Below are 25492 nucleotides of genomic sequence, written 5' to 3'. Positions count from 1 at the left end.
CATTTGGGTTTATATCTAGATTTAAATTTATCCACGTCTAGCTTGTTACTATAAACTATGTTTCGCCCACCATTATTTCTCTAATAGATCAGTTATGGCTAATTTGAGGATTATCATGTTGAAGATTTTTGGGGTCTATTCACTGTCTATTCACTGTTTCATTATTTTGTCATGTTTAATTATGTCATTTTAAACCAAAATTCTCACACTATATTTTTTCTATAGTGTTTAGTTTTGATCAACCTCAATTTCTTAATCAACTTATCAAACTAATAACCTGTCTCCTTCTTTTCTCTATATCATCTCTACGACTCCTCTGATTTATGGGGGCAGGTAGTCTAAAAATAAGTTTCATTCTTGAACCTGGACGCATGCCCGAATTGTAACGTTAGTAGCTAATTAAGTTTTGCTGGTGATTTAGTCTATTGATGCATGAGTTTTCATTTATTTTGGCCCCTACGATTGATATAGTCCTTGATTTTTGTTGTGTTTCACGCTTGGAATCGGCTGATACACTTGACTGCTAACATTGTTTTTACTTTCCGCATTGATCTAAACAGTAGTTGTTAGTCCGTTCTTTATTGCAATATGCACGTTGAACTTGCGCTCCGGAAACACCTCTCAATACGGCAAACACGAGACGCGCATTTGCGTACTCGGCACGCGACGTGGTCTATCTTTAGTTACAACGTAATTGTGTCGCTCGTCAACAGGAACGCCGGTAACTAATTTAAACGTGTATCTTGATTATCTGAGTAGATAATCTTGAACTTTGATTAATGGTGATTATAGTCTTGGTGACTATAACATTTAAAATATGTTTATTTCTCTTTAGCCATGAAATATACGGCCATCAAAATTTCATGAACTTTTAAAAGTCGAGGAAATAGATGTAAGACTCACGGTTTTAACTATATTTGGACTTTTATATCGGGCTTGTGGTTACTTATTTAGTCATGTTGGGTGTTGTGTATTGATTTTATAGGTATACCTTTCTGATGAACTACTTAGTCAAAATAAGGACACTTTGAAATAACTCAAGATTATATGAGATTGTAAGTATATATGGTAAAATTAACTTTAACTATACATTGACGAATAGGATGTACTCTTTTTGAATACTCATAATTTCTGGCTTGTTGAATTTCAATTGTACTGCACATACATAGATTATGTTGTGTGGGTAATGATCATCACATTTATAGGTTTCATCTGTTGCTTTTCGTGTGTGTTTTAAAAAAATCTCTCTGGTGATGGATAGCACTGTGAACATCGTCATAGTTTAACCTGATAAGAGCACCAATGAGGGTGTGCTTTAAGTGATGTTTGTTAGTTGTTATTGGGTGTCCAGAATGGATCTTTTAAAGGCTTGTTAATTAGGTGAATCACTATTCCTCTCACACCATTTGGTGTTTACTGTCTCTCTTTTCTTAAGGACATTTTAGATTGTACACTAAATATTATATGGTTTAAGCATTTTGGTTTCTAATACAAACTATGTATTCATAATTTAGAGCCCTGAAGAAGTCGTTGGGGACAAAAGGATTATCCCAAGACGAAACACGTGTTGGCTCAATGTGTATGGCTCAAGATGTATCTTCATGAAAGATATGGATTATCAGAAGATGTGATCCAATAAATCTTGGATAGAATTGGACTATGTAAAGACTGGCGTGATATTTATGATTGCGTTCACTTGAACTTTACTCACTTGAATTTTGACCTGGTTGACTGTCAACTAGATAACTTTGTTAAAATTGCAAAATAAGAAAGAAGAACAAGGGGGGACCTCACATTGTGTTTACTCCCTGCTATAGTATTCCTGCTCCTCTATCAGGAGCAAGAAAGACGGAGGCGACGACCACAGTGAGTACTGCACCTACAACACAGGGGAGGGAAAAGAGAGTGACACACACACGCAACACGCAACACCCCCACTCCCACCCTCACCCACAACAACATACACACAAATACATGCTGCAACATTACATTTACACCCCCCACCCCTGCTTCAAGAACGCAAGGACAAAAGGAAATGAGTTGAACGATTGTAATCATGAAAAAAACAGTATTCAAAATTCGAAATGCAGTATATACAATTATGTATACAAACTACACAAGTCCGGATAGTGCACCAATAATTGTCCGTGGACCACTGGGCCCAAAATGTACGGGCGAGGGCCACACTCGATACCAGGCTTCAAACGGAGAGAACACTGCAGGGGCATCAGATCAAAATGAAACAGGTACCTCAGGGGGAAGCGAAGGGGGGGCACCTTAGCCGGATGAGTGCACAACGCCACTGCTCCACGAGGGGGCTCCATGCCCACTGCTTTATCCTGGGGAGTGCAAAGCCACAGTCTCTCAAGTCTCTCCAGTGGGTGGTTTGCCCATGCCTTTATCCTGGGAAGTGCAAAGCCACAGTCTCTCAAGTCTCTCCAGTGGGTGGGTGGCCCACTGCTTTATCCTGGGGAGTGCAAAGCCACAGTCTCTCATGTCTCTCCAGTGGGTGGTTTGCCCACTGCTTTATCCTGGGGAGTGCAAAGCCACAGTCTCTCAAGTCTCTCCAGTGGGTGGTTTGCCCACTGCTTTATCCTAGGGAGTGCAAAGCCACAGTCTCTCAAGTCTCTCCAGTGGGTGGTTTGCCCACTGCTTTATCCTGGGGAGTGCAAAGCCACAGTCACTCAGGTGGATGCCTTTCTCCACTGGTTCTGGAGGGGGCTTTGTGCCCAGAGTGCTTCCTCCTGCCAAGGACAGAGGTAGTAGGTGCCTTTCTCCACTGGTTCTGGAGGGGGCTTGGCGCCCAGAGTGCTTCATCCTGCCAAGGACTGAGGTAGTGGATGCCTTTCTTCACTAAAGGTGTTGCATCATGGAAGCTGCCCAGGCTCCTGGAACTGACCACCAGGCTCGGTCGACTGACCACTGGGGATGGCAGCCATGTCTGCAGTGGTGACACTGGCTCAGGATGTCGCGGGCCGCTGGTGGTGCTTGCGGCGGTGCTGGTGACGGCCTCTTTGGCATCGGTGCTGGCGGCGGACTCTGTGGCAGCGGTGCTTGTGGCGACCTCTGTGGCATCGGTGCTGGTGGCGGACTCTGTGGCAGTGGTGCTTGCGCCGGCCTCTGTGGCAGTGGTGCTTGCGGCGGCCTCCGTGGCATCGGTGCTGGCGGCAGACTCTGTGGCAGCGGTGTTGGCGGTGGACTCTGTGGCAGCGGTGCTTGCGGCGGCCTCTGTGGCATCGGTGCTGGTGGCGGGCTCTGTGGTGGCGGTGCTGGTGACGGACTCTGTGGTGGCAGTGCTGGTGGCGGGCTCTGTGGGGGCGGTGCTGGTGGCGGGTTCAGTGACTGCGGTGCTGGTGGCGGGCTCAGTGACTGGACAGAAGGTGTGATACTGGTCCCATAGTCGGTGCCACCATGCCATCTCCTGACCTCCCCTTGATTTTCTAGCCCTTCCCCACCTTGAATGGTGGCACAGCTGTCTTGCCACTATCCCCTTTTGTTTTCCCTGAGCCCTTGGTGGCAGGTGTTTTCGCCTTCTCCCTCCGGGATGTGGGCAACTTTTTTACTTTCGCAGATGGCGGAATGTCCTTGCCCTCGCTCCGTGGCACACTGGCTGCCCTGATGCTTGGCGCACTCCAAAAGCCCGCTGTTGCTGGGACCACTGTGCCCAGTGATGTGGTGGTTGCGGTGCTGGGTTGGGACCTGGAAAGCCTGGCCCTAGGGGACGGACGGGGGGAGGTGTAGGGAAGAGGTCAATGTTAGCCAGGAAAAGGAGTGGAACTGGGACGGGTAGATGGAGTGGGTTTGGGAGTGGAGGAAGAGGTAGTGGTTGTAGGAGGTCTACGATTGCTGAATTTGGGTGTAGGTGCATGGGCTGGAGGCTGTTGTGAGGTGAATGGCTGTTGGGTGGGTGTGTGCCTGCGTTTGTGTACTTTGGGAGGAGGGCTCACAGACACACTGGGAGAGGACACAGGGGATGTGTGAATGGTAGTGGGGGAGATGAGTGCACATGAGCAGTGTGTGGTGATGGGCGTGCTGGTGATGGAAGTAGTGGCTGAATATGTAGTGCATGCAGGTGTGAATGGAGACGAGACAGGGAGGGAGGAGGACGACGTGGAGGAGGGGGACACAGTGGAGGCAGTGGATGTTGGTATGTCTGCATGGGAATGATGCTTGTGTGAGTGCCTGTGGGATGTGTGGTGCTTATGTTTGCCTGAGCCACCCTTGTGTGGTGAGGTGTGTGCATGCTGGTCTGATGGTGTGCTTGGGATAGGCTGAGGTACAGGGAATTGGGTCTAGGTGGAGGAAGTTGGAGGGGGGAGGCTGGACACAGGGACAATGGCTGCCATCAGTGCTGAGGCCAGAGCCTGAAATGCTCTCTGTTGGGCTGCCTGGCCAGAATGAATGCCCTCCAGGTATGCATTTGTTTGTGGCAAATGCCTCTCGACACCCTGGATGGCATTCAGAATGGTAGATTGCCCAACAGTGAGGGATCTCAGGAGGTCAATCACCGCCTCACTGAGGGCAGCAGGGCTGACTGGGGCAGGGCCTGAGGTGCCTGGGGCGAAGGAGATGCCCACCCTCTTGGGTGAGCAGCCACGGGACACACTCTGAGGGGCTGCTGGGAGGGCGGTGCTGGTACGGGGGTGGCGGCTGTACCTGTTGATGCGGTGGGCACAGAGTTGTCCACAACCGCAAGGGAGCTCCATCAGAGGAGGAGTCGCTGTCGCTGATGTCACCTCCTTTCCCCGCCATGGAGCTCCCCTCGCCCTCCGTCCCACTGGTGGCTTCAGACTCCGTTGTCTCACCCTCCAGGGCCAAGTGGGATGCAGCTCCCTCCTGCTCCGGTGCCACTGCTCCTCAGCCTGATGATGCTATTGCACACAAGAACAGGGTGACCACAAAAAGGGTGGAGGAAAGACAGAAGAAATACATGTTCAGTGCATGCAATACCACTACCGTTGGCGGGCACTACGGACACAGCAGCCCTCTGCACTACGCCATGCACTTAGAGTTCCTAGATTAATCACATGCCCATGGGGTACAAGGCCTATGCCCAATTGCTGCACACATGGAAGTCACAGGAGCCTTACTAGGTGTAGATGGCTCTTACCACTGGTGGGGTTGGGGTGCCACATAGCCTGCCTCACAAAGGGTCCTTGCCTACAAAGCTCGCCCTGGCCTAGGGTAACCCACTGCCCACCTCCCCCACCCAGACACCTCGTAATGCGCGCAGTCAGATAGATATGACGGTACTCACCCCCTTGTGGCTGCAGTGATGCCCTCAAGCGCCCATCCAACTCCGGATACGCCACTGCCAGGATCCAGAGCATCAGGGGGGTCACGGTGTGACGGGCACCCCTCCCACGTTGGGAGGCCATCCCCAGCTGGGCCTCCGCCGTCTCCTTGCTCCAGCGGCGAATGTTCTCCCATCTTTTCCGGCAGTGGGTGCTCCGTCTGTGGTGGACCCCCAGGGTCCAGACGACATTGGCAATGGCGTGCCAAATATCCTTCTTCTGGTGGGCGCTGGCCTAGAGGAATAGTACAGGTGAAAAGGAAAAACTTTAACCGTCCGGACCGTCACAGTCATTGTCCCACGTTCCCACCCTTGCCCTTACGCACATACACTCACCGTCCGCACATGCAGGCCTCAGTCCCCCCCCATGTATCTTCCATCCACACCACTCCAAACAGGCATTGCCCATGCAGCATGCTCACAGTGTACTCACCTGTTTGTCTGGAGGACCGCAGAGTAGCGTGTACTGGGGGAGGACCCCATCCACTAATTTCTCCAACTCCTCCAAAGTGAAGGCAGGGGCCCTTTCCCCAGACACATGAGCCATCGTCGCTTCCAGACTGAGGTCACAGCAGCACTTGCAGTGTAGGTCCTCTCCTGTCGAAGGTCAGGTATCAAGTGAGTGAACAGACAGAAAATGGATGTCACGTCCGTGAGGGTGCGTACCGTCACTGCCGGCGTACATCGTCATTGGCTCCTGGGACCCATAGTGTCCAATGTTAACCAATGCAGGATTGTGTTGCGGTCCGCCTACCGTAATGGTGTAGAAGGCTAGCTCAGTTGCCTCATATCCCCTTGTCCCACCTTACAGGTCAGGCAGCCGCCATTTCAAGGGGCCACATGGCATTAATATTAACTGCATCACACCTATCTAGGCCTTGCATACACACAGTAACAGGCACATTGCGGATTTACAAATGTTTGCTAATGACATTTAGTAATACCTCAGTGCTGCCTGACTCTCTGCTCGTTGTTCTCCTCCATAGGGCACGTCCGCTGGGGCAGGTGGTGAGATGGCGGCATGTCCGGTGTACAGACCACTGGTGGACCTGTCGACAATGGAAGAGAGACACGAAATAGTCACCTACAGACTTGATCGTGCAACAATCCATGAACTGTGTGTCCAGTTGGAACCAGACCTGATGTCAGCAGTCCGCCATCCCACAGGAATCCCCCCTCTAGTGCAGGTCCTGTCAGTACTCCATTTCCTGGCAAGTGGGTCTTTTCAAACAACAGTAGCCATTGCATCAGGGATGTTCCTGCCTATGTTCTCAAACGTGTTGTCCAGAGTGTTGTCTGCCCTGCTTAAACACATGCACAGCTACATCGTTTTCCCTCAGGTGGAGGATTTGCCTACAGTGAAAGGTGACTTCTGTGCCCTGGGACATATCCCCAACATAGGTGCCATTGATGGGACACATGTGGCCTTGGTACCCCCCGCAGGAGTGAACAGGTGTACAGAAACCGGAAGAGCTACCATTGAATGAATGTGCAGATGGTGTGTTTGGCTGCCCAGTACATCTCCCATGTGAATGCCAAGTTTCCTGGCTTAGTGCATGACGCTTACATTCTGAGGAATAACAGCATCCCTTATGTGATGGGGCAACTCCAAATGCACTGTGTGTGGCTATTAGGTGAGGACAAAGACCCTATACCTTGTGAATAGTTGTCTGGGTCTGGGGTTGTCCCTAAGGGTTAGTGTGTGTTTAACAGTTGTCCCTCGACATTTGCAGGTGACTCTAGTTACCCCAACCTGTCATGGCTACTGACCCCAGTGAGAAATCCCAGGAAAAGGGCAGAGGAACGCTACAATGAGGCACATGGGCGAACTAGGAGAGAGATCAAAAGGACCTTTGGCCTCCTGAAGGCCAGGTTCCAATGCCTCCATATGACAGGTGGTTCTCTCTACTACTCACCAAAGAAGTTGTGCCAGATCATCGTGGCCTGCTGTATGCTGCACAACCTGGCTTTGCGACGGCAGGTGCCTTTTCTGCAGGAGGATGGTCCTGGAGGAGGTCTTGTGGCAGCTGTGGAGCCTGTGGACAGTGAAGGAGAGGAGGCAGAAGAAGAGGATATCGACAACAGAAACAACGTTATCCAGCAATACTTCCAGTGAGACACAGGTAAGAAGATGTCACTGCCTCACACCTCTCATACATTTGTTAGACCTATCATATGTCTGTCACTTTCACCCAGTGTATGGGCCTTGACTTGTCACTTTGCCTTTCCATTTCACAGATGTGGGTCCCACTGTGTGACATCTGCTATATTACCTCATGGACTAGAGCTGTGTTACATCGGTATGTTGATAATACAATCGACATTGCTATATTCCATAGTTATTGCAAATACACATTTGTCAAAGCACAGACTGACTCCAGCTTGTTTTGTGATTCAAGGGTGTTTATTTCAGTGCAAAATTGTGGAGGGGGTTGTAAAATGGGCAGGGGTGATCGTGGAGGATTGTCCATGGCAGAGTCCAATCTATTTGTTTCACAAGTGCATTGTCCAAAGGGGCATAGGAAGTGGAGCTAGGACAGTTGATGGATGGACAGGGTGACGAAGTGGGATAGAAGGATGACATTCAGGGGGGTCTCATTTCCTGACGGGGGTCTTGGCATTGTTCTCTGTCTTTGTCCTGGATCTCAGGGACCGTTTGCGGGGTGGTTCTCCTTCTGCAGGGGGTGGGGTGCTGGTGTCGTGGTCCTGTGGCGGGGTCTCCTGTCCACTAGCGACTCTGTCCCCTGAACCATGTGCCCACTGCCCCGAGGTCCCTGATTTTCTTGGGTTGGTGGGTTTGCCTGGGTTCCCTGTAGTGGTGGACACACTGCTGCTTGATGTGTCCTGGGGACAGAGGTATGGGCCCGCTGGCTGGGTGCTGTGCTGGTGTTTCCTGAGGGGGGAGGCTCTGTGGTGGCTTGTGCCAGTGTCAGGAAACCGACTGTCCCGGGGTACCAGATGGGCCGGGCTGGTCATCTTGATCCAGTTGGGCAGAGCTGCTGTCATCAATGTGGGCCTCTTCTGTGGGGGGAGTGGACATGTCTGGAACCTCCTGTCCGGTGACGTTGGGTAGGTGTCCTGCAGGGGTGTAAAGGCATGATTCTTGCAGTTGTGTGTGCCATTGTGTGCAATGGGTGGGTGACCCTGTACTCCAGTGTTTGCATTCTTGTGTAGGACCTTGAGTGATAATTGGTTTGGGTTCTGTGTGGGTATCCGTAGTGGACATGCTTTGGTGATGGGTGTCCATGCTTTGGTGTTGCATGCAGGGCTTGGTGTTGGGATGTGTGGGTTGTGATAGTGGGACATTTGTGAGGTGTTGGAGTGATGGGGGTGATGGTGAGGGTGAGGTATATGATAGCATGCAGGTAGGGTGGGGGATGTAATAGTTAGGATTTGACTTACCAGAGTCCATTCCTCCTGCTACTCCTGCGAGTGATGGTGTTGTGTGCCTGTGGATGCTAGTGTTGTTTCTGGTGGTGTCTCTCTCTGGGCTTCTTTCTCAATTTTTGTCGTAGGTTTTTTTTGGGTGATGTGGGTGTGTGTTTTATATTGTATTGAGTGTGTGGGAGTGGTGTGTGTATGTGTATCAGGTGTGTGTATTTGGAATTGTCCAATGTGGTTGTGTTTTGTAAGTGTGTGTGTATTTTGAGCACGGCAGTGTGTACCGCCAATGGAATACCGCGGTTGAAAGACCGCCGCGTGGATTCGTGGATCGTGATAGTGTGGGCGCATTCCTGTTGGCATGACGGTGGAGGTTTTGGTATCGCCAGTTTATCACTGACCTTTGGAGTGGCGGACTTGTGTGCGTGTCTGGTTTTTTGGCAGATTCCGGGCTGTGGGTGTAGCGGTATTCCGCCGCTGCTGTGGTGTGTTGGCAGTCTTCTGCACGGCGGTAAACGGGATTTACCGCCAATGTTGTAATGAGGGCCTTTGTCTGCTTTTAATGGACCAAGCCAAGAACCTCCCCACATGCTCATTTTTCTACTTAATATTGTTAAAAATGTGTTTTGATTAACTACCTCCTGGGATAAAAAATGGTTGCATGAGTGGGACCTGGCTTCCTGGATTCGCGCCCCAGAGGCTTGATCATACACAACTTGATGGGTGCGCAACCACTGACTCCATGTTGCACTTAGCCTAGCAGGACTCCACCACATTAGTGACTATCAGCTTCATTTTGCCTTTTGAATTTATCTTAGCATTAGCCACTGCCATTTTAAAAGTGGCAAGTAGTTTTCCACATTGTACAATGTGCACATGTTTTTATTTGTTGTGTTCTTTCCCACCAAGGGCTTAGGTTGCTAATAATGTACTCAGACGGCAGGGAACGGTCTTGTTTTGAATTGGCACTGTGGGATTGTGCCCGAGTCCCGATGTGTTCTTTTCAAAGCTGGCCTAAAGCAATCAGCATTTTTTTAATAATAAACGTCTGCAGTGAGAGGGAGTTCTAGAATTTTCCTGTCTTGTTTGTTCAAAGTGTAAGAGGCTGAGACTAGATGAACCGGGGACAGAGAGTGTTTGCAGATCTCAGGCATAACCTGAATGGTGGAGTGTCTCATCCTTCCCGTGAGGATAATTGATCTCTTTCTCCTCAATCGATTCTGGGATCTGGCGATCTGATGCGAATAAGAGGGAGCTAAAGCAATTGTGACCTTGCCTCATGGTGATTTATATTTTTCAATCCATTATTTGCTTTGTATTATAATATAGATACATATATTTACTGTGTATATTGCAGTGGAGAATCATGTGTGCATGTTTTCATTTCATTCCTTGAAACATTTTTAAGAGTGTGCTTTTAGCATGCTAATCTCCTTTTAGGAACCTTGCGTAGTGAAATAATAAATGTCTTCTTTGGACTAAGAAGCGCATTCCAGAGATTTTTGTCGGTGCATGACTGTTTCAGCTCGGTCTTTATTGAAGCAAAACATTTTGCCATAGTCAGACAGTCTAAAGGAAGGTTGGGAGTTGAAAGTGTACGATTTAAAAGTGAAAATATGTTTTTATTCAGAGAGTTAAAGAAGCACCGCAAACCATGTCTGAAAATGCATGTGAAATGAAAATGCCTTATGATGTCTTGGCAAATGTGTTTTCTTGGTTATCAGGACTTTCAAAACGTTGGTATGGGTGCTTTGATAAAACAGAATTAATAACTGTACTTATATGTTTAAAAAAGGTGCTTTTTGAACGGAATGATAACCCTTTTGTTCTTGACAGGAGTGTTTGCATACTTTTGTCTGCTTACAGAAAAATGCATGAGAGATGTAAACAGTTAGAATATGAAAATCAGAAATTAAAGGAACAAATTGACAAAAAATACTGTAACTATGCTGTCTTGTCAGAAAAAGTTGTTAGAAGATAAGGCTGATATCTACCAAGCCGTTACAGGGAAAACTGATTTTTCACATTCCATTAATGAAGAGGTTAATAAAGCTGGGGGCCAGTGTGAGCTGCATGAGCAGGACATAGTTGGTGCACAGCCAATATTTAGATGAAAAATACAGAGTAGCCCACAGTTTTTGGCAGGAGTTGAAATGCATTCTTTAAAAGATTACTCCCAGCAAGAAGTTAAGGATGTTAACAATATATTCAAGTAGCTTTGTCAGAGTACAATGTGCCCAGGACATAGAGAGTTATTGCTGCAGGTAAAACAAAATATTTTGGAATTTGTTACTCCTTGCATTAAGCAAGAGACACAGCATTCCATGGGATTGTTTGATTTTTGGAGACAGCATTACCCTCATCTGAGTAAAAGCTTAACCCTTTGGTACTAAGTGACAAGGAAAAAACATGAGTTTGAATGGGGTGAGGTGCAGCAGTGTGCTTTCGATTTGGCAAAATAAATAATTCAAAAGGCTTTAGACTTGTGGGCAGTGCAGGAAGGAGACATTGTGTTGCATGTAACTATCCAGGGACCATATGTAGATTGGAGCAGGGGGCAAAAGCAGAGAAGAACAGGAGTGTCCCTGGGATTGTGGATTATAAATATATCTGATGGGACTTTGAAAAACTGGAGAGAGCATTTAACTGAAGCCCTTCAGATTCTGAATAACACACCAGTGACAAATACTGAAACTGCCCTGATAAAAATGTTAACCCTGATACAACCACATTCGGCCACCAACACCATTGTGTACTGGGAAATAAAACTTGGAGCTTCAGTTCCTCGCGGAGCCACACCACAATCTGCAGGGCTTGACCTACATGCTTACAAAATTGCCCAACTTGTCATAAGTCCAGTGTATGGAGGATTGGTGAGGATGGGGACTGCCCCAGCCCTTCGGACAGCACAAGGAAAATGAGGTTTTGGTTCAGCTGACATAAACCCTGATGCTAAGGTGTGGGTGGAATCCCCAAATGGCCCTCTAGAACTTGCAGAAATTATAGCCAAGGGCCCTAATAATGTTCTACTGATCATAAAACAAGGAAAGGAAAAGAAGAGCACATTTCAGCTGGCAAATGTTATTTGCAAGAAAGATCATACTTTTTTCTTTTACAGATCATACCACGACTTGCCTCTGACCATGAGTGTCCTGTGTGGCCTACCTTCGGGCATGTGCATGTGTAGTCAGGAGGGACAGCACCCCCAACCTGAACCTGATTGATCAATCACAGTGTGCAACACTCCTGCTGCTTTTGAAGGGTAATACCTTTGGATCCATGTGGTACAAATCGTGCTTCACAGATTAAAGTTCTTGATGGGAATAATGCAGAGTACCATGGATGTTCTAGCAACCTGTTTGATTGCAATTCTAATGGAACAAACAACATAGCTTGTTATCACTTGATGACTGCTGCTGGTGACATTAAGCATGTTTAAGTTTCCAGTTGACTGACTATTCTCGTATGAACACCTCACTTTTGCTTACATTCCAGCAAACATTACAGGTGGACCGTATACCTTTACATGATTAGGACTCATGATCTTTCCATTTAACTCTATACCAACACGTTTTCCTAGAGACACTATTCAATCAGTTATTATCCCAATCAGAATATATCAGCTTCAGTCTTTTTATTGAGGTCTGCTTTGTTTAACTGTTTATAATATCAATGAGTTAATCCCACTTCCATTGCTTTTTAGTGATTGTTCTTGTGTGTTGCTGTGTACAATGCATATCTAATTTGCTTGTAATATTTTTTTATAAAGAAAAAAAAAGAAAACAATATTTTAAGACTTTTGGTTATGAGTCATTGGTCATAAGGGTGGAATGTAATGATATATGAGTTTTGACTACTGACTCCATGTTGCACTTAGCTTAGCTGCACACCTTGACATTAGTGACCCCCAACCTCATTTTACCTATTGACTTTATTTTAGCATTAGCCCCTGCCATGTTAAAAGCTGCAAGTAGTCTTCCACATTGTGCAATGTACACATAATTTAATTTTTTGTGTTCTTTCCCACAAAGGGCTTAGGCTGATAAGAATGTACTCAGACGGGATTGTGGCCAAGTCCTGACATGTTATTTTCAAACGTGCGCTAAAGCAATCAGCATTTTTTGAATAACAAACTTCTGCAGTGAGAGGGAGGTCTAGAATTTTCCTCTCTTGTTTGTTCAAAGTATAGGAGGCCAAGACCAGATGGACCGGGGACAGAGATTGTTTGCAGATCTCAGGCATATACAGGACGCTGGAGTGTGTCATCCTTCCCATGAGGATAAGTGATCTCTCTCTCTCTCCTCGATTGATTCTAGGATCTGGCAATCTGATGCTGAATAGGAGGGAGAGGAAGCAGTTGTGCCCTATTCTCATGGTGATGTATATTTTTTAATTCATTATTTGCTTTGCATTATACTATAGATACATATATTTGCTGTGTATATTACAGTGGAGAATAATTTGTGCATGTTTTCATTTCATTGCTGTGACCATTTTTAAACAATGTGCTTTTAGCATGCTAGTCTCCTTTTAAGAACCTTGCGTAGTGAAATAATCAATTTCTTTCTTGGATTAAGAAGTGCATTCCAGAGATTTTTGTCAGTGCATGAGTGTTTCAGCTCGGTCATTAGTGAAGCAAAACAGCATCCCTTGATCAAGCTCCTGCTAGAGCATAGCTATCTTTCCTTTCCTTAGCTTTATTAGTTGTGCTCTGTAGGAGATGACTTCCTCTCTGATAAATGCCTTACACGCCTCCCATATTATAAAGATTGAAGCATATCGAGCATTATTGGACAGAAACTCTGTAATCGATAGCCTTAGAACTGCGATACAGCCCTTATCCATCAGTAAGAACTTATCTAGAGACCACCTTAATTGCTCGATCTGTCGTGGTGGCAAATACATTTGTACCACGTGGACAGAGGGGTCTGAAAAGGGGTTGGATAATATACCTGAGCCACCCCTATCCCACTGGTGAAAGACGAACATAAGGTCAATCCTTGAGGCCGAATTAAACCTTTTGGAAAAACAAGTGAATTCTTGAGCCTGCGAGTGATCAAGTCTCCATGGGTCCTGAAGAGCCAAATTGCAAATAAATATAGCTAGAAAGCATGAGGCTCTTGGTTTATTTTGAGACCTATTCTTACGAGGTACATCTAACTCTATATCTTGTATAATGTTGAAATCACCTCCGACTATCAATAGACTGGGAAGTGTGATCCAAAGATTGTAGAGTTCCGGCAGAGAGGTAGTCTTGTCTTCTATAGGGCCATAACAACTTGCATTTTTTTTACCCCCACCCAATCCCAAGTCCAACCCTTACCAAGTCCCAACTCCCACATAACACCAACCTCCCAAAGAGGTCCGACCCATCATGGCCTCACTCCCCAGCAACACACCTCCCTGTTACCCTCGGCCCACCACCCCTCCAATACCCTGAGTACACTGGCAGAACACTCCTGGAATCTGTATCCCAGAGGAAGTAGCAGATAGGCTGGCATAAACAAAAGTCACAGAAAAAACATTATGTTGCACTTGCTGTGACCCCCTCAGCCGAGAACAAGTGCGCAATAGTTTTTACGGGCGCCAAGCCTGTTTCTATGACCCTTGTTTGCATTATTTTTCTTGAGTGATATTAGGAAGTCTTTTGCCTGCTGAATGACTTAGAAGATGTGAATGTGCCCCTTATAGAGCACATTGAGCTTTGAAAGCTGGGCTTTGCCTGCCAGAGGCCCTAACATTTTGACTTTGTCAATAAGGCCTATGAACTTGCTTCAACAGCCCGTGGCTACTATAGACATATCAGGAAAACCCAAAAGGAGAAATTGTCAACAGAGTTGAAAGCTGTAGTTCTTGTGGCATGTGACAAGATCTGCTCCATAATCCTTAAATCCCCAAAATTCACTAGTATAGTGTGTGGGTACTTCAAGTACAAGGATTTTGTTACTTGGACCCTATGAACCCATATGATTGTAAGGTCAATAATTGCTATGGCCTTATCAGAAAGGATGTTCTTGTAGATAAGCTGTGAGACAACCTTAATTGCCGTAGATGCTGCATCATAACCTTCAGGCATTCCTATGAACCTTAGGTTTGAACATCTAAATCTATTTTCCAGATCATCAAGTTTTAATTGGAGCTCCTCAAGCTCAGCCTGCATCTGTGATGTCTCAGTTCCATGCTTATTGTTAACACCTTTCAAATCAGAAACCCTCTGCTCATTGAATTCTGATATCACCCTCTATTTCTCATCCCCTTTAGGATTGCTCATTAAAAACAGGGGATATGAATGCTTCTCTTTGAGATGTTCGGCAACAGCAAGACAGGAAGACAGAGTGGGGTCAACAATAACGCCAGAATGCCTTGGATGATCATTGAGGATAGGGCTTGTCTGATCCATACCAATATATGGCATTGATGCTACTGAGGACTGCAACATCACTGATTCTTATAGACGTGGTGTACTGGAACTGGTAGGGAAAGATACAGAAAGTGTTGCCTGTGGAATTGGACTTTTGCGTAGTTCGCCTGACTCCATTGAAGAGGCCTGTAGATTAATTTCTTTGTGGAGACCTGATTTTTGCCTTCCTATCTCAGGAGACAGATTCTTAAATTTTGAGGCCTTTAGAAACTTGCCAGTAGCATGCTTGGATGAATCATCTTGAGTAAAGCGTTTCAGTAGCTCCTTTACAGGCTTCTACGGGTGGACACTGGAAAGGTGCTAGAGTGCCGCAAGCTGCCTCTGTGCTACACAGACCACTTCCGCTGCCTCTCCAGATCCTCTGTCTACCTGTGGGGCAAACTAGAGCCACCCTTAAGGCTGCTTCAACCCCTATGTGACACCTAAGTCAATGAATCAAAAAAGACAGGAGCATCAAATAGAAACAAGCGCAGAGCTTTCTAAAAGAATTGGCTAGTTGTTGCAAATACTGCCAGGTTAACGATTTGCTTACGTTTAGATAGAGTTGCTGCATTTGCAGCATTTAGAGCACTTCTTCATACTTAATAATGGACTCAATGAGAGGCAACCTGAAAGTGTCAGCAGTGAAGCTGTATTATTGTGAGCAAGGAAAGGGGCGTATTGTGCTTGGGTAATGGATGGCCACTTTTTAAGAACAGTATACTTAGTAAAAGCTACAATAAGATTTTTTGATAATAGTTGTTTCAAAATGCTTCAAGAACATCTTTAATTGTAGGCACATGAAGCTTGAGGCTGCCAAATGATGGTGTGTTGGCAGAACAACCCTTTCACTCAGAGGTGACACTGGGTGTTTACTGAGATCTGGTCTTGCAGTGTTCACGCCTTACCCCTCTGCTCCACACCTCGTTGCTGGCAGCTCACTCTCTACTTCTCACAAAATGCCTCTCGCCCGCTCGATTCAATCTCCCCATGCAGAAATCCTCTGTTGAGCTTGCTATGAGCGTGCTTCTAGGTAACTCCTTTTTCCTCCCACAAGTCTGCTCACTGATCAATGCCGAAGAGCTCCTCCGCCCTACTCAGCTCAGTCAGTCAGACGTACCAAGATCAACAATGTAGCTCAATTTGCTTAAGATACTTTCACATGTTGCAAGCACACAAATAGCTGCATCAATCCTCTGTATCAAACCTCGCAACTCTGGGCACCACTCCGAGCTGCTTTGCACACTGGACATCTTGCCCTCCTCTGGATGCAATTCAATCACAGAGCATGACGGGAGCTCCTTGTGTCCTTGTGATTCTCCCAGTTCATGTAGCAAAGCAGTCTTGTGGAATAGACACAGGCCACAGCAGCAGGAAGTCCTCTGAGTCCTTGCACAGGACCAAAATGTGAACTGAAGAGTGGATCTGAAGGCCCTATTTTTATGACTGGTGCTTTCTTTAGAGTGCTTGGAATGTACTTACTCCCCTGCTCTGTCTCAAAGTTGGCAGCATGAACAATGCAGGAGTGATAAGCCATTTGTGTGATGGCAGAGCACAGCCTTTTCAGTTTCAAGTGGGGCTGTGCTTAGCTCTGCCCCCCCTCTCACCATCCTACTAGAGGTTGGCCCATTCAGACAAACATAATCCCTCTACTGTGTAACTGCCTGGGAGGAATTCCAAAGTCCAACTGCGAACTCTACCTAATGACTTTACTATTAATGAGGATTTTAATCACAATTTCATAGATGTGAGGCATGAACTGGTAATCTGTTCTCAATTAAAAATGAGCACTTATTAAACATAATAAGGCAACCTAATGTTATCCTACGGGACATGTAGGCCTCACAGTAAATTAAAAATACATTTAGAAGTTTTTTATTACAAGGACATGTAAAACGTAAACATACATGTCAAACCTTTTAATTACAATGCACGGTGCCCTATGGGCTACCTAGGGCCTACTTAGGGGTGGCATATGCAACAAAAGGGGAGTTTAATGCTTGGCAAGGGATGTTATATTACCAAGTTGAACTGGCAGTTTGTAACTACCTTTAGGATGCTATGGCAGTCCTGGGACATGTTTTAAGGGGCTACTTAAGTGGGTGGCACCTAAGGGGGCCACAGGCCCACTATTAGCATTTAATTTACAGGCCCTGGGTATATGATATACCACTCTAAAAGCTACTTACATGTAATTTAAACATACCAATTAGGTATAAGGCAATTTTACCATGTTTAATGGAGAAAGCAGAAGAACTTTAGCACTGGTTATCAGTGGTAACGTGCATGGAGTACTAAGGCCAACAAAAACAAATTCAGCAAAAAGTGTAGTATAAAGGCAAAAGGTTTGAGGGTGAGCCTTGAGAGAGGTCCAAATCCAGTAATCAGATTAGTAATCAAGACAAAGACATCAAACAATAAACATGCATCTTTAGATGTGAACTATTCAAACGTTCACATGGGAAAGAAAATATGGACGGTTAGGAGAAAGCTTACAGTGAACACATGGCAGGACAACAATTTCAAAAGCCATGTACATCTATGTAAACTGTTCCAGCTAAACATGAAGGGTTGCCCATGCAGCTTTGGGACCCTCGAGTACAGTGATGGCATGTGGCGGTACTGTGCACGTGTCTGGGAGTCAATACTTTTCCGGGCCTTAATATGGACCTAGTGATGCAGGTCCTCACTGTGCTTCTAGCACAAATTCCCTTGCTGTTTGTGGACACTCACTGCACTCACTGCACTGCAGCATTTGCTAATGTTTCTCAAAATTTGAGTTCATGCTGCATTGATCACCTTAATATCAGGCCCTCCGTAACACTGAGGGTGCTTGGCTATGACCCTCTCCCTGAAGATATTTAATTTCAGTTTCATTTCAGAAAAAGAGGGGGCCTTCTCAAGTCATCAGCCATGTGGGGGAAGATTTGGCAAAAGAGTATATGTAATTTCCTGTTTATGACCAGTAGACAGAGATTGCCACCCAAAATGCTGAATCTTCACACAGTGTGAGGAATAGAACCTCTACACATCGGGGGAGACTCTGCATGCATGGAGGAGATACCATACATGTAATCCAACACTCAGAAATGTGAAAGAGCATTCAAATCTAAGCAACAATGGCTTCTGACCTCATGTTTTTGATCTTCTTTATGATTTTGTAATATTTGCCCTACACCATGAGTGTCGTTTGTGAGATACTGTGTTTAAATGTTGGTCTGGATAAGTGCTACAATGTTTGGGAACATTTAAAGCTGCTGTGGGTGTCACTTGCATTGTTTCTTGTAGGGTCATCACCTTGGCGCTACCCAAAAATTCAGTGACTTTATGCTGAATTACGTGAGGAGCATAATTCTGCATTTAGCACTAGTTGCTTAGTGCAACATGCATCCTCACATGCAAAATGCTAAGAAATTAGTGCTAAATGCAATAGAACATTGTCACTAGAACAGCCTGTTAGAAACATTATGCAAAGTAAATAGACAGGATGGTATGTATTGAAAATGTGTCCTATGTCGACTATTCATAATTGACAACCACATAAATGTAGTAACCAAACTAGCAGCTAAGGAGAAAAAATATTTGACCAGGCAATCCCAAACTTGCAAACCCAGACCTTTTGCATCAATATGTAGCACCTTTATATGACATTGTTGTGCAGCAGACAACAGGCTTCAACAATCTTGCATCCAATGTCCGGGGATTACTCTAGAACCCCCCATGTATGGTCAAAACATCTGGATCTCAACTTGGGGAGGCCTGAAGTGCATTTAGCATGGATTCTGTACATATGTTTGACCTATAGTACCTCTGGTGACAGACTGTGGCCTGACCTCCGTAGGTTATGAGGAGATGAGGGGGCACATACTTAATAGCACCTGAAAAAAATTGTTTTCAACAAGGGCCCACTTTTCTAATTGAACTACATTATGCATATGTATCTATAAGTAATGTGTGGCAGGATCATCTGTGTTGTAATCTATCTTAATTATTGTTTATATGGCACCCCTAGATAAAAACCCAGGCCCAGTATGAGGTATTGGTACTGACTGCTGTAAAAAGAAGCTGTCATATGTGCTTCCAGGAAAGGCAGCATACACATCTGTGAAGCAGCCCTTGTCATCGCAGACAATCTACACTTTGATGGAGTGCCCACGGTGTCTGCTGCAAAAATAGTCTCATGTGCAGTGTTTTGGTTGAAATGCCACCTTGGGGTAACCAAAGGCACCTAGCACAGGAGGGAAGCTGACAAAGGCATAAAATACCCTTGCTTCCCTATGCCAGTCCACCAGTGACCATGGCATAGTGATAAACATGTGCACTTTTCTGTTGAGGTATCTCAGGACCAGATGCAAGAATCTGGACTAACTTGTCTATGAAATGTTAACTTCCTCAGAGGAGACTCTCTGGAAAGATCAAATGCTGATAAAATGGAGCACAGCTAATATTTTGGCATAGACTGGAATAGTTTGGGAAAAGCCTGTAGGGTAATCCAGTTCTGATTGTAGTCAGAAAACATGTTCAGGTTCACATCAGGTGGGAAGCAGTACCTGGAAATAATACCTTCACTGTTAATCCTCTGCCTGCAAACCCTCTCTATCCTGTTCCTCAAATAATTCCTCAAGAAAACAAACAAACAAGATTGACAAGATAGTGAAGAAAGGAAAACAGTTTTGCTGTGTGGTGGAATTTTTAATGTGGTCAGTCTGCATTTGATTGGTTGATGTTGTAAAGAGATCCTGCTAGAGATGGGTGGTGGAGTTAAGAGTAATCTTTGCTTTTATTATCAGGTGTGTTACAAGTGTTGAAATCATTGTCTCGTATATATCTCCATTTCTTTCTATTCATTTTGTTTAAAAAAATAAAACTTGTTAGAAAGAAAATATATAGGTAAATTATGCATTAATATTTGTTTTCAAAGATGAATGCATGCATGGACATATTTTATTGTAATTCTTTTTAAATTATATTATATTTAAGATCTATTTAATTTAACTGATTAAATATACTATATGTAGCAATAAAATAACTTAATTAACTTAATTAATGCACTCACTTAAAATTGTTATATTTTACATAATTTTTCAAAATTAATTTAATTTGACATTATTTGCTGGGTGTTTTTTTAAGTCTGTGACTCCATTATTCTCTGCGGGGATGCTGCAGCACCAGAGTTTATCCATGTGTGGTGGCCAGTAGTAACTTTAGATGGGCAGTTTGTGAATATCAGTGGGCATCCTCTTTTCTGACTGGGTGACATTCCTTTCTACACTCCTTCCTTATTCTCTCTAAACCCCTCCTTACTCTTCCCTATTCCACTCACATTTAATAGCTAGGATGCCCGTTTTACTACCCGCTTCCTCTAGTTCCTCCCACATTTACTCCTAAAATGCACACTTAAGTGTGTGAAGACTCTGCAAAGGGGGTGGAGATCTACACACATAAAATGATAGGACAGGCATAAGAGTAAACTCCACATGATGGCTTGAAAATAGTATTTTGTAGTATGTTTTTTAGTACTACAAACATGCCACAAAGCGGAGTTTGTGAATCTGGTCCTTAGAGGTTAACACTTTTTGCACGGCTCACACCTGTGTTTTCCTCTGCACAAACGCTAAATTTGCTGCCATGCGCCAACACAGTAATCCTTGCACCATAGAGCAAGGATTGCTGCATTGAAGGGGAGATTGGTTTTGTGGAGTAAGGAGCACCTTCCTGCACAAAAACTATCTTAAAGAATGTATGATGGAACAACATTTCATTGTAAAGGCATGCCTACTAAAGGCATGTGTGGGACAGCATGCGTGGTTCCAGCATGCGACCCCCCCACCTGCCCTAACGCCCAGAAGTACCCCACCCCTAAAACTAAAACTACCCCCACCCGGCCATAAAAACTAAAACAACCCTGACCCCCTACCCCACCCCTAACACTAAAACTGCCTGATCCCACACCCCAAACCCCTAGGGCTAAAAGTACCCCGACCCCGGCCTCTAAAACTAAAACTACCCGACCCCCCACCCCGCCCCTAAGAATTAAAACTACTCCAACCCCTCACCCCCACCCCTAAAACTAAAACTCCCCCGACTCCCCAGCACTGCTCCAAAAAACTAAAACTACTCTGATCCCCGACCCTGGCCCCTAAAAACTAAAAGCACCCCAACCCCCGCCCCTAAAAATTAAAAAAACTCCGGCCCCCTACCCCACCCCTAAAAACTAAAACAACATGACCCCCCCAAAAGCAAATTACCCTGCCCCTAAAAGCAATATTCCCAAAGCCCCCCAGCCCTGCCCCTAATGCTAAAACTCCCTGACCCCCTCCCCACCCCTAACACTACCCCAACCCCGCCCCTTAACCTTAACCTAAAACTACCCCAACCTCCCCTAATAACTAAAACAACCCTGACCCCCCTCCCTGCCCCTGTAACTAAAACTACCCTGACCCCCACCCCACCCCTAAAACTAGCCTGATCCACCACACACGCCCCTAAAATCAAACTTACCCCATCCCCCACCGGACCCCTAAAAAACAGATCTACCCCATCCCCCCACCCCAACCCTTAAAAAAAAGAACTACCCTGGCTCCCCACCCCACCCCTAAAAACCAAACTACCTCACCCCTAAGAACTACCTCCCCAACCCTGCTCCAGCCCCAATCACCTACTACATTCTCTCCCGATGCTAACTCCCGTTTTCTGTGCTTCAACCACACATGTGAGTTGTTCAGCACATGCGTGGTTAAGGCACAAAAAAACAAAGTTGTTGTTCACTCAAGCGTTGTTCCGCTTGCACTGTTCACATCTTTGTTGTTCCGGAGTCGTGCTTCTGGATGTTTCCCAATCTTAAATGGCGATCTGCTCTTTCTACGTGTGCTGCAGAATGCAGCACCCATAGACTGTAGCACACTTAGAAAGAGCAAAAAAATGAGGAGAAATGAAAGCATTTCTCCTTGTTGTGCCATGCTAACGCCACCCCTGGGGTGGCATTAGGTTTTGGATCTGCCTCAGGTTTACGAAAACTCATAAATCTGGGACAGCGTCAAAATGCAATGGATGTTGCTGTGGCATCCCCACAGCAACACCAATTGCATGGCCTTTTCATGCAAAGTACTGTGTGTGAAGGGCCCGTAAGCGTCAAAAAGTGACTTAACGCCGCCTTCTAAATACGGGACAGGGCATTGCCCCACCAGAGCATCACGATTTGTGCTCTTGTGGTGCTGGGGCTCTTAAATAAGCCCCATAATGCTTATAATGACTGAAAATCAATACCTTCTCTCAGGTTTTTTTAACCTACTAGTTTCATTCTCCAGACTGCTCTACAAAAATGGCCTTAAATTCAACAGTTCCCATTTTAACAAAATGGTGTTGAGTAGAGCCTCACTTTTATCTAGAATTTAGAATTATAGCATTCTCAGTAATTAGAACTCTGTGGTAAAGCTGCAGTGGATCACTGGGAAGACAACAGACAGGTTGATACTCCGGTATTGGGAATTCATGTTTCAGTTAGTAGGCCTGATTTTTTTCCCTGACACAGATGAAGAAGATATTTGAAAATTTACAAGAAATTTGTATTGTCTATCATTTTAAATGACAAAATAAATTATTCATTTTTCTCATTTACTGCAGTCTCATCTCTAGAAAATTATTACAGCTCTTCAACTCTGATTTCAGCATCAAGTGTTGAGATGTGCTTTACATTTGTCATGACTATAGAAGGTTAGTGCTCAGCTGTTCATTTAAACTCTATGGTGAAGCTGCACTAGAATACTGGGATGTCAACTGACTGCATCTGCCATTAGCAGTACATGTTTTACTTAGCATGTTAAACTTTTTAAAGTTGTGAATCTACAGAAAATGTGCTATCATTTTATCTCATGGAACCCTTTCCACAACCTTCAAGTGAAAATGATATGAAGTAACCTTTTTCTTTCAAGAATTATTCATTAAGACAGAGCGGAGATCAGCATTTTTCCTGGGGTAAAATCACCATAGAACTCACCACAATTCTGCAAAGTATGATACCATCAGCAAATGATTTCCATTGTGACTAAAATCTGTTATCATAATTTGTATGTCTTCCCCTTTTGTGACCATCAAACCTAGGTGTTTTCTACAATGTATTTTAATGGGAAAACTGACATAGCCTTATCACAAAAAATGGTCCCATGAAAAGCCCATCTTCTAACGAAAAATTTGTGAATGTCTTCCCAGATTTTAAGGGTCTGATTTACAATAGCCAAGTCTAGTCAAGTCAATCAATCTCTATGTTGCTATAAGAAACATAAAAGATACAAAAAACATCAAAAAATAATTCATTTAAAAACAAGATAAAACATGATTACGACATGAAGATTTACAATACCAATATTAACCCAGAATGAGTGCACTCCAGGCAGTTTTTGACCGGGCGTGCAGTAGAATCCTTTACTTCCTATCAGAAACCTTTGATTAAATCCTATTTAACAACTATCTAGGAGACTCTTACACTTGGATCATGTTGCATAAGTAGAACAGTATTGAGCTCTTCATTGAAGCCAGTGGCGTGTCTCATGGTCAATAATGTCCGCTACAGACCTTCTGCACCAATGATCTAATGTTTATCTTTCTATTTCTACTTTTACAATTTAGATTTTTTTTTCTTATACCATTATTCTTTTTCTGCCTCAGACTATAGCAGTTGTCCAAGTCCCTTCCCTTTGTTCTAGGCCTTTATCTATGGCTGAGGCTTTTAACTCAGGTTCAGGTCCCCTATAGCCTTTGGTAGTGGGGTCTAAAGCTCTGTTATCACTTGGAGTAGAACACTGTGAGCTGTCAGCCAATCACAATGCTTTATTTGCTAGTTATATTTAGCATTACAGGCCCACAAACAGAACGTTCTGTAGCTAGGCAGCTCCCAGCATTAGCAATGGGGGCAAGTAGGAAGCACTACAGGAGTATGAGCAGTTACTCACCTGAATGTTTGGGTGATTAAATTCAACTCTATCCTCCCAAAGCCTTCCCTCTGCCTCTTCTAATTGATATGCCTTTACACAAATTGCTTTTTCGGATCCTCGTCTTAATTTTGCTGAAGGGAAGACAAAACAGTCAAGAAAAGTAGAAAAATGTCAAACAAAGTTTGGCTCAAGACAGCCATCTGTTTACCGGCATTACAATTAGACCAGGCACAGGGAGTGCCACATAAGGATGGGGGCTTCTCAGCTGAAAGGCTGGTCATGCTCCAACAGTGTTCCCTATAATGTGTGTTTTTTGAGTGTGTGTGTGGGTAAGAGGTGCAAATTGCATTTTGCCTTGCCTACAGGAAAATATTAGCTGTTTATCACCTCAGTGCTATGCACCCTTGCCTGTGGCTCAAGCTCATAAATATGCGTAGTGTAATTAACCTCTGTTATTGCCTGCATGTTCAGGCAACAATGCTTAATTATTAACCTTTTCCTAATTTTAACTCAAAGTGCTTCCATTTTAAAATTTGTAATGTTGAAATCTTTATGTGGAATAGTGGTATAATTTGTGAGCCATACAATTTCCATAGTAGTTTACCAATGTAACACATGTTGGGTATTAGTATTTTCCTATTAGGAATGGACATTTCAGGAGCGTGGCTTGGACACCCAAAATGGCGAGTACAGGCTAACTCAGTGATGTGCTACCCTCCTCAATTTCTCCATCATCTTGCCTGATTGTGCATTTCAAACACTGCACTGATGGTGAGAGAACCCTGGGCAGTTGCGGGTGTCATGGTTGAGCTCCACAGAGCTGTGTACTGTACTCAGTGGTTGGCACTGGGTGGAGGGAGCAAAGCACTACCCTGGTGCATAGGACATGGCTGACTAGGGGTGAGAGACCAGGAGAAGGCCTGCCGGAGACTGGAGATACCGTTCGCGATTTAAGGACCTGAGATGCTGAGGGAAACCAGAAACCTGGAAACAGACAACTGACAGCCAAAAAAAGGCAGGGGATCCTTTGGTGGCCAGTCCACCTCTTGCACTGGCAGCCTTCATTGGGAAATTGTGGCTTGCGGCACCAGATGCTGGTTGCAAACTGACCAGCAGAGTTACAAAGTCTTAGACAGTGACAGTAAGCACTGCTGGGGGCTGGAGGCTGCAAGACTCTGGATGATGTTCACACCCTACTTTTGGCCTTCCAAGATGCAGTGGAGAGATGGGTGAGGTGGGACCGCAGTGACGAACAAGCCCCAATGTGCGGGAGAAATGCAAATGTAAATAACATTATCAGGGCTTCTTGTGAGGTGACATGCTCTGATGTTTTACTGTCCCACTGGGCTTAATACATTGAAGGCTCCAGACAAGGCCACACTCCAAGGGGAGACTCTGACTGGTCACAAACCCATCAGGGACCAGTCCACAGGGAAGCAGAGCCAAAGGGACCACATTGTGAGGCAAGGGCCCTTAGTTAGTAGCCTG

This window comes from Pleurodeles waltl, chromosome 10, assembly GCF_031143425.1.
Source record: "Pleurodeles waltl isolate 20211129_DDA chromosome 10, aPleWal1.hap1.20221129, whole genome shotgun sequence".
Classification (NCBI taxonomy): Eukaryota; Metazoa; Chordata; class Amphibia; order Caudata; family Salamandridae; genus Pleurodeles; species Pleurodeles waltl.
The sequence above is the reverse complement of the archived record's forward strand: the minus strand, read 5'-3'. Positions refer to the sequence as shown.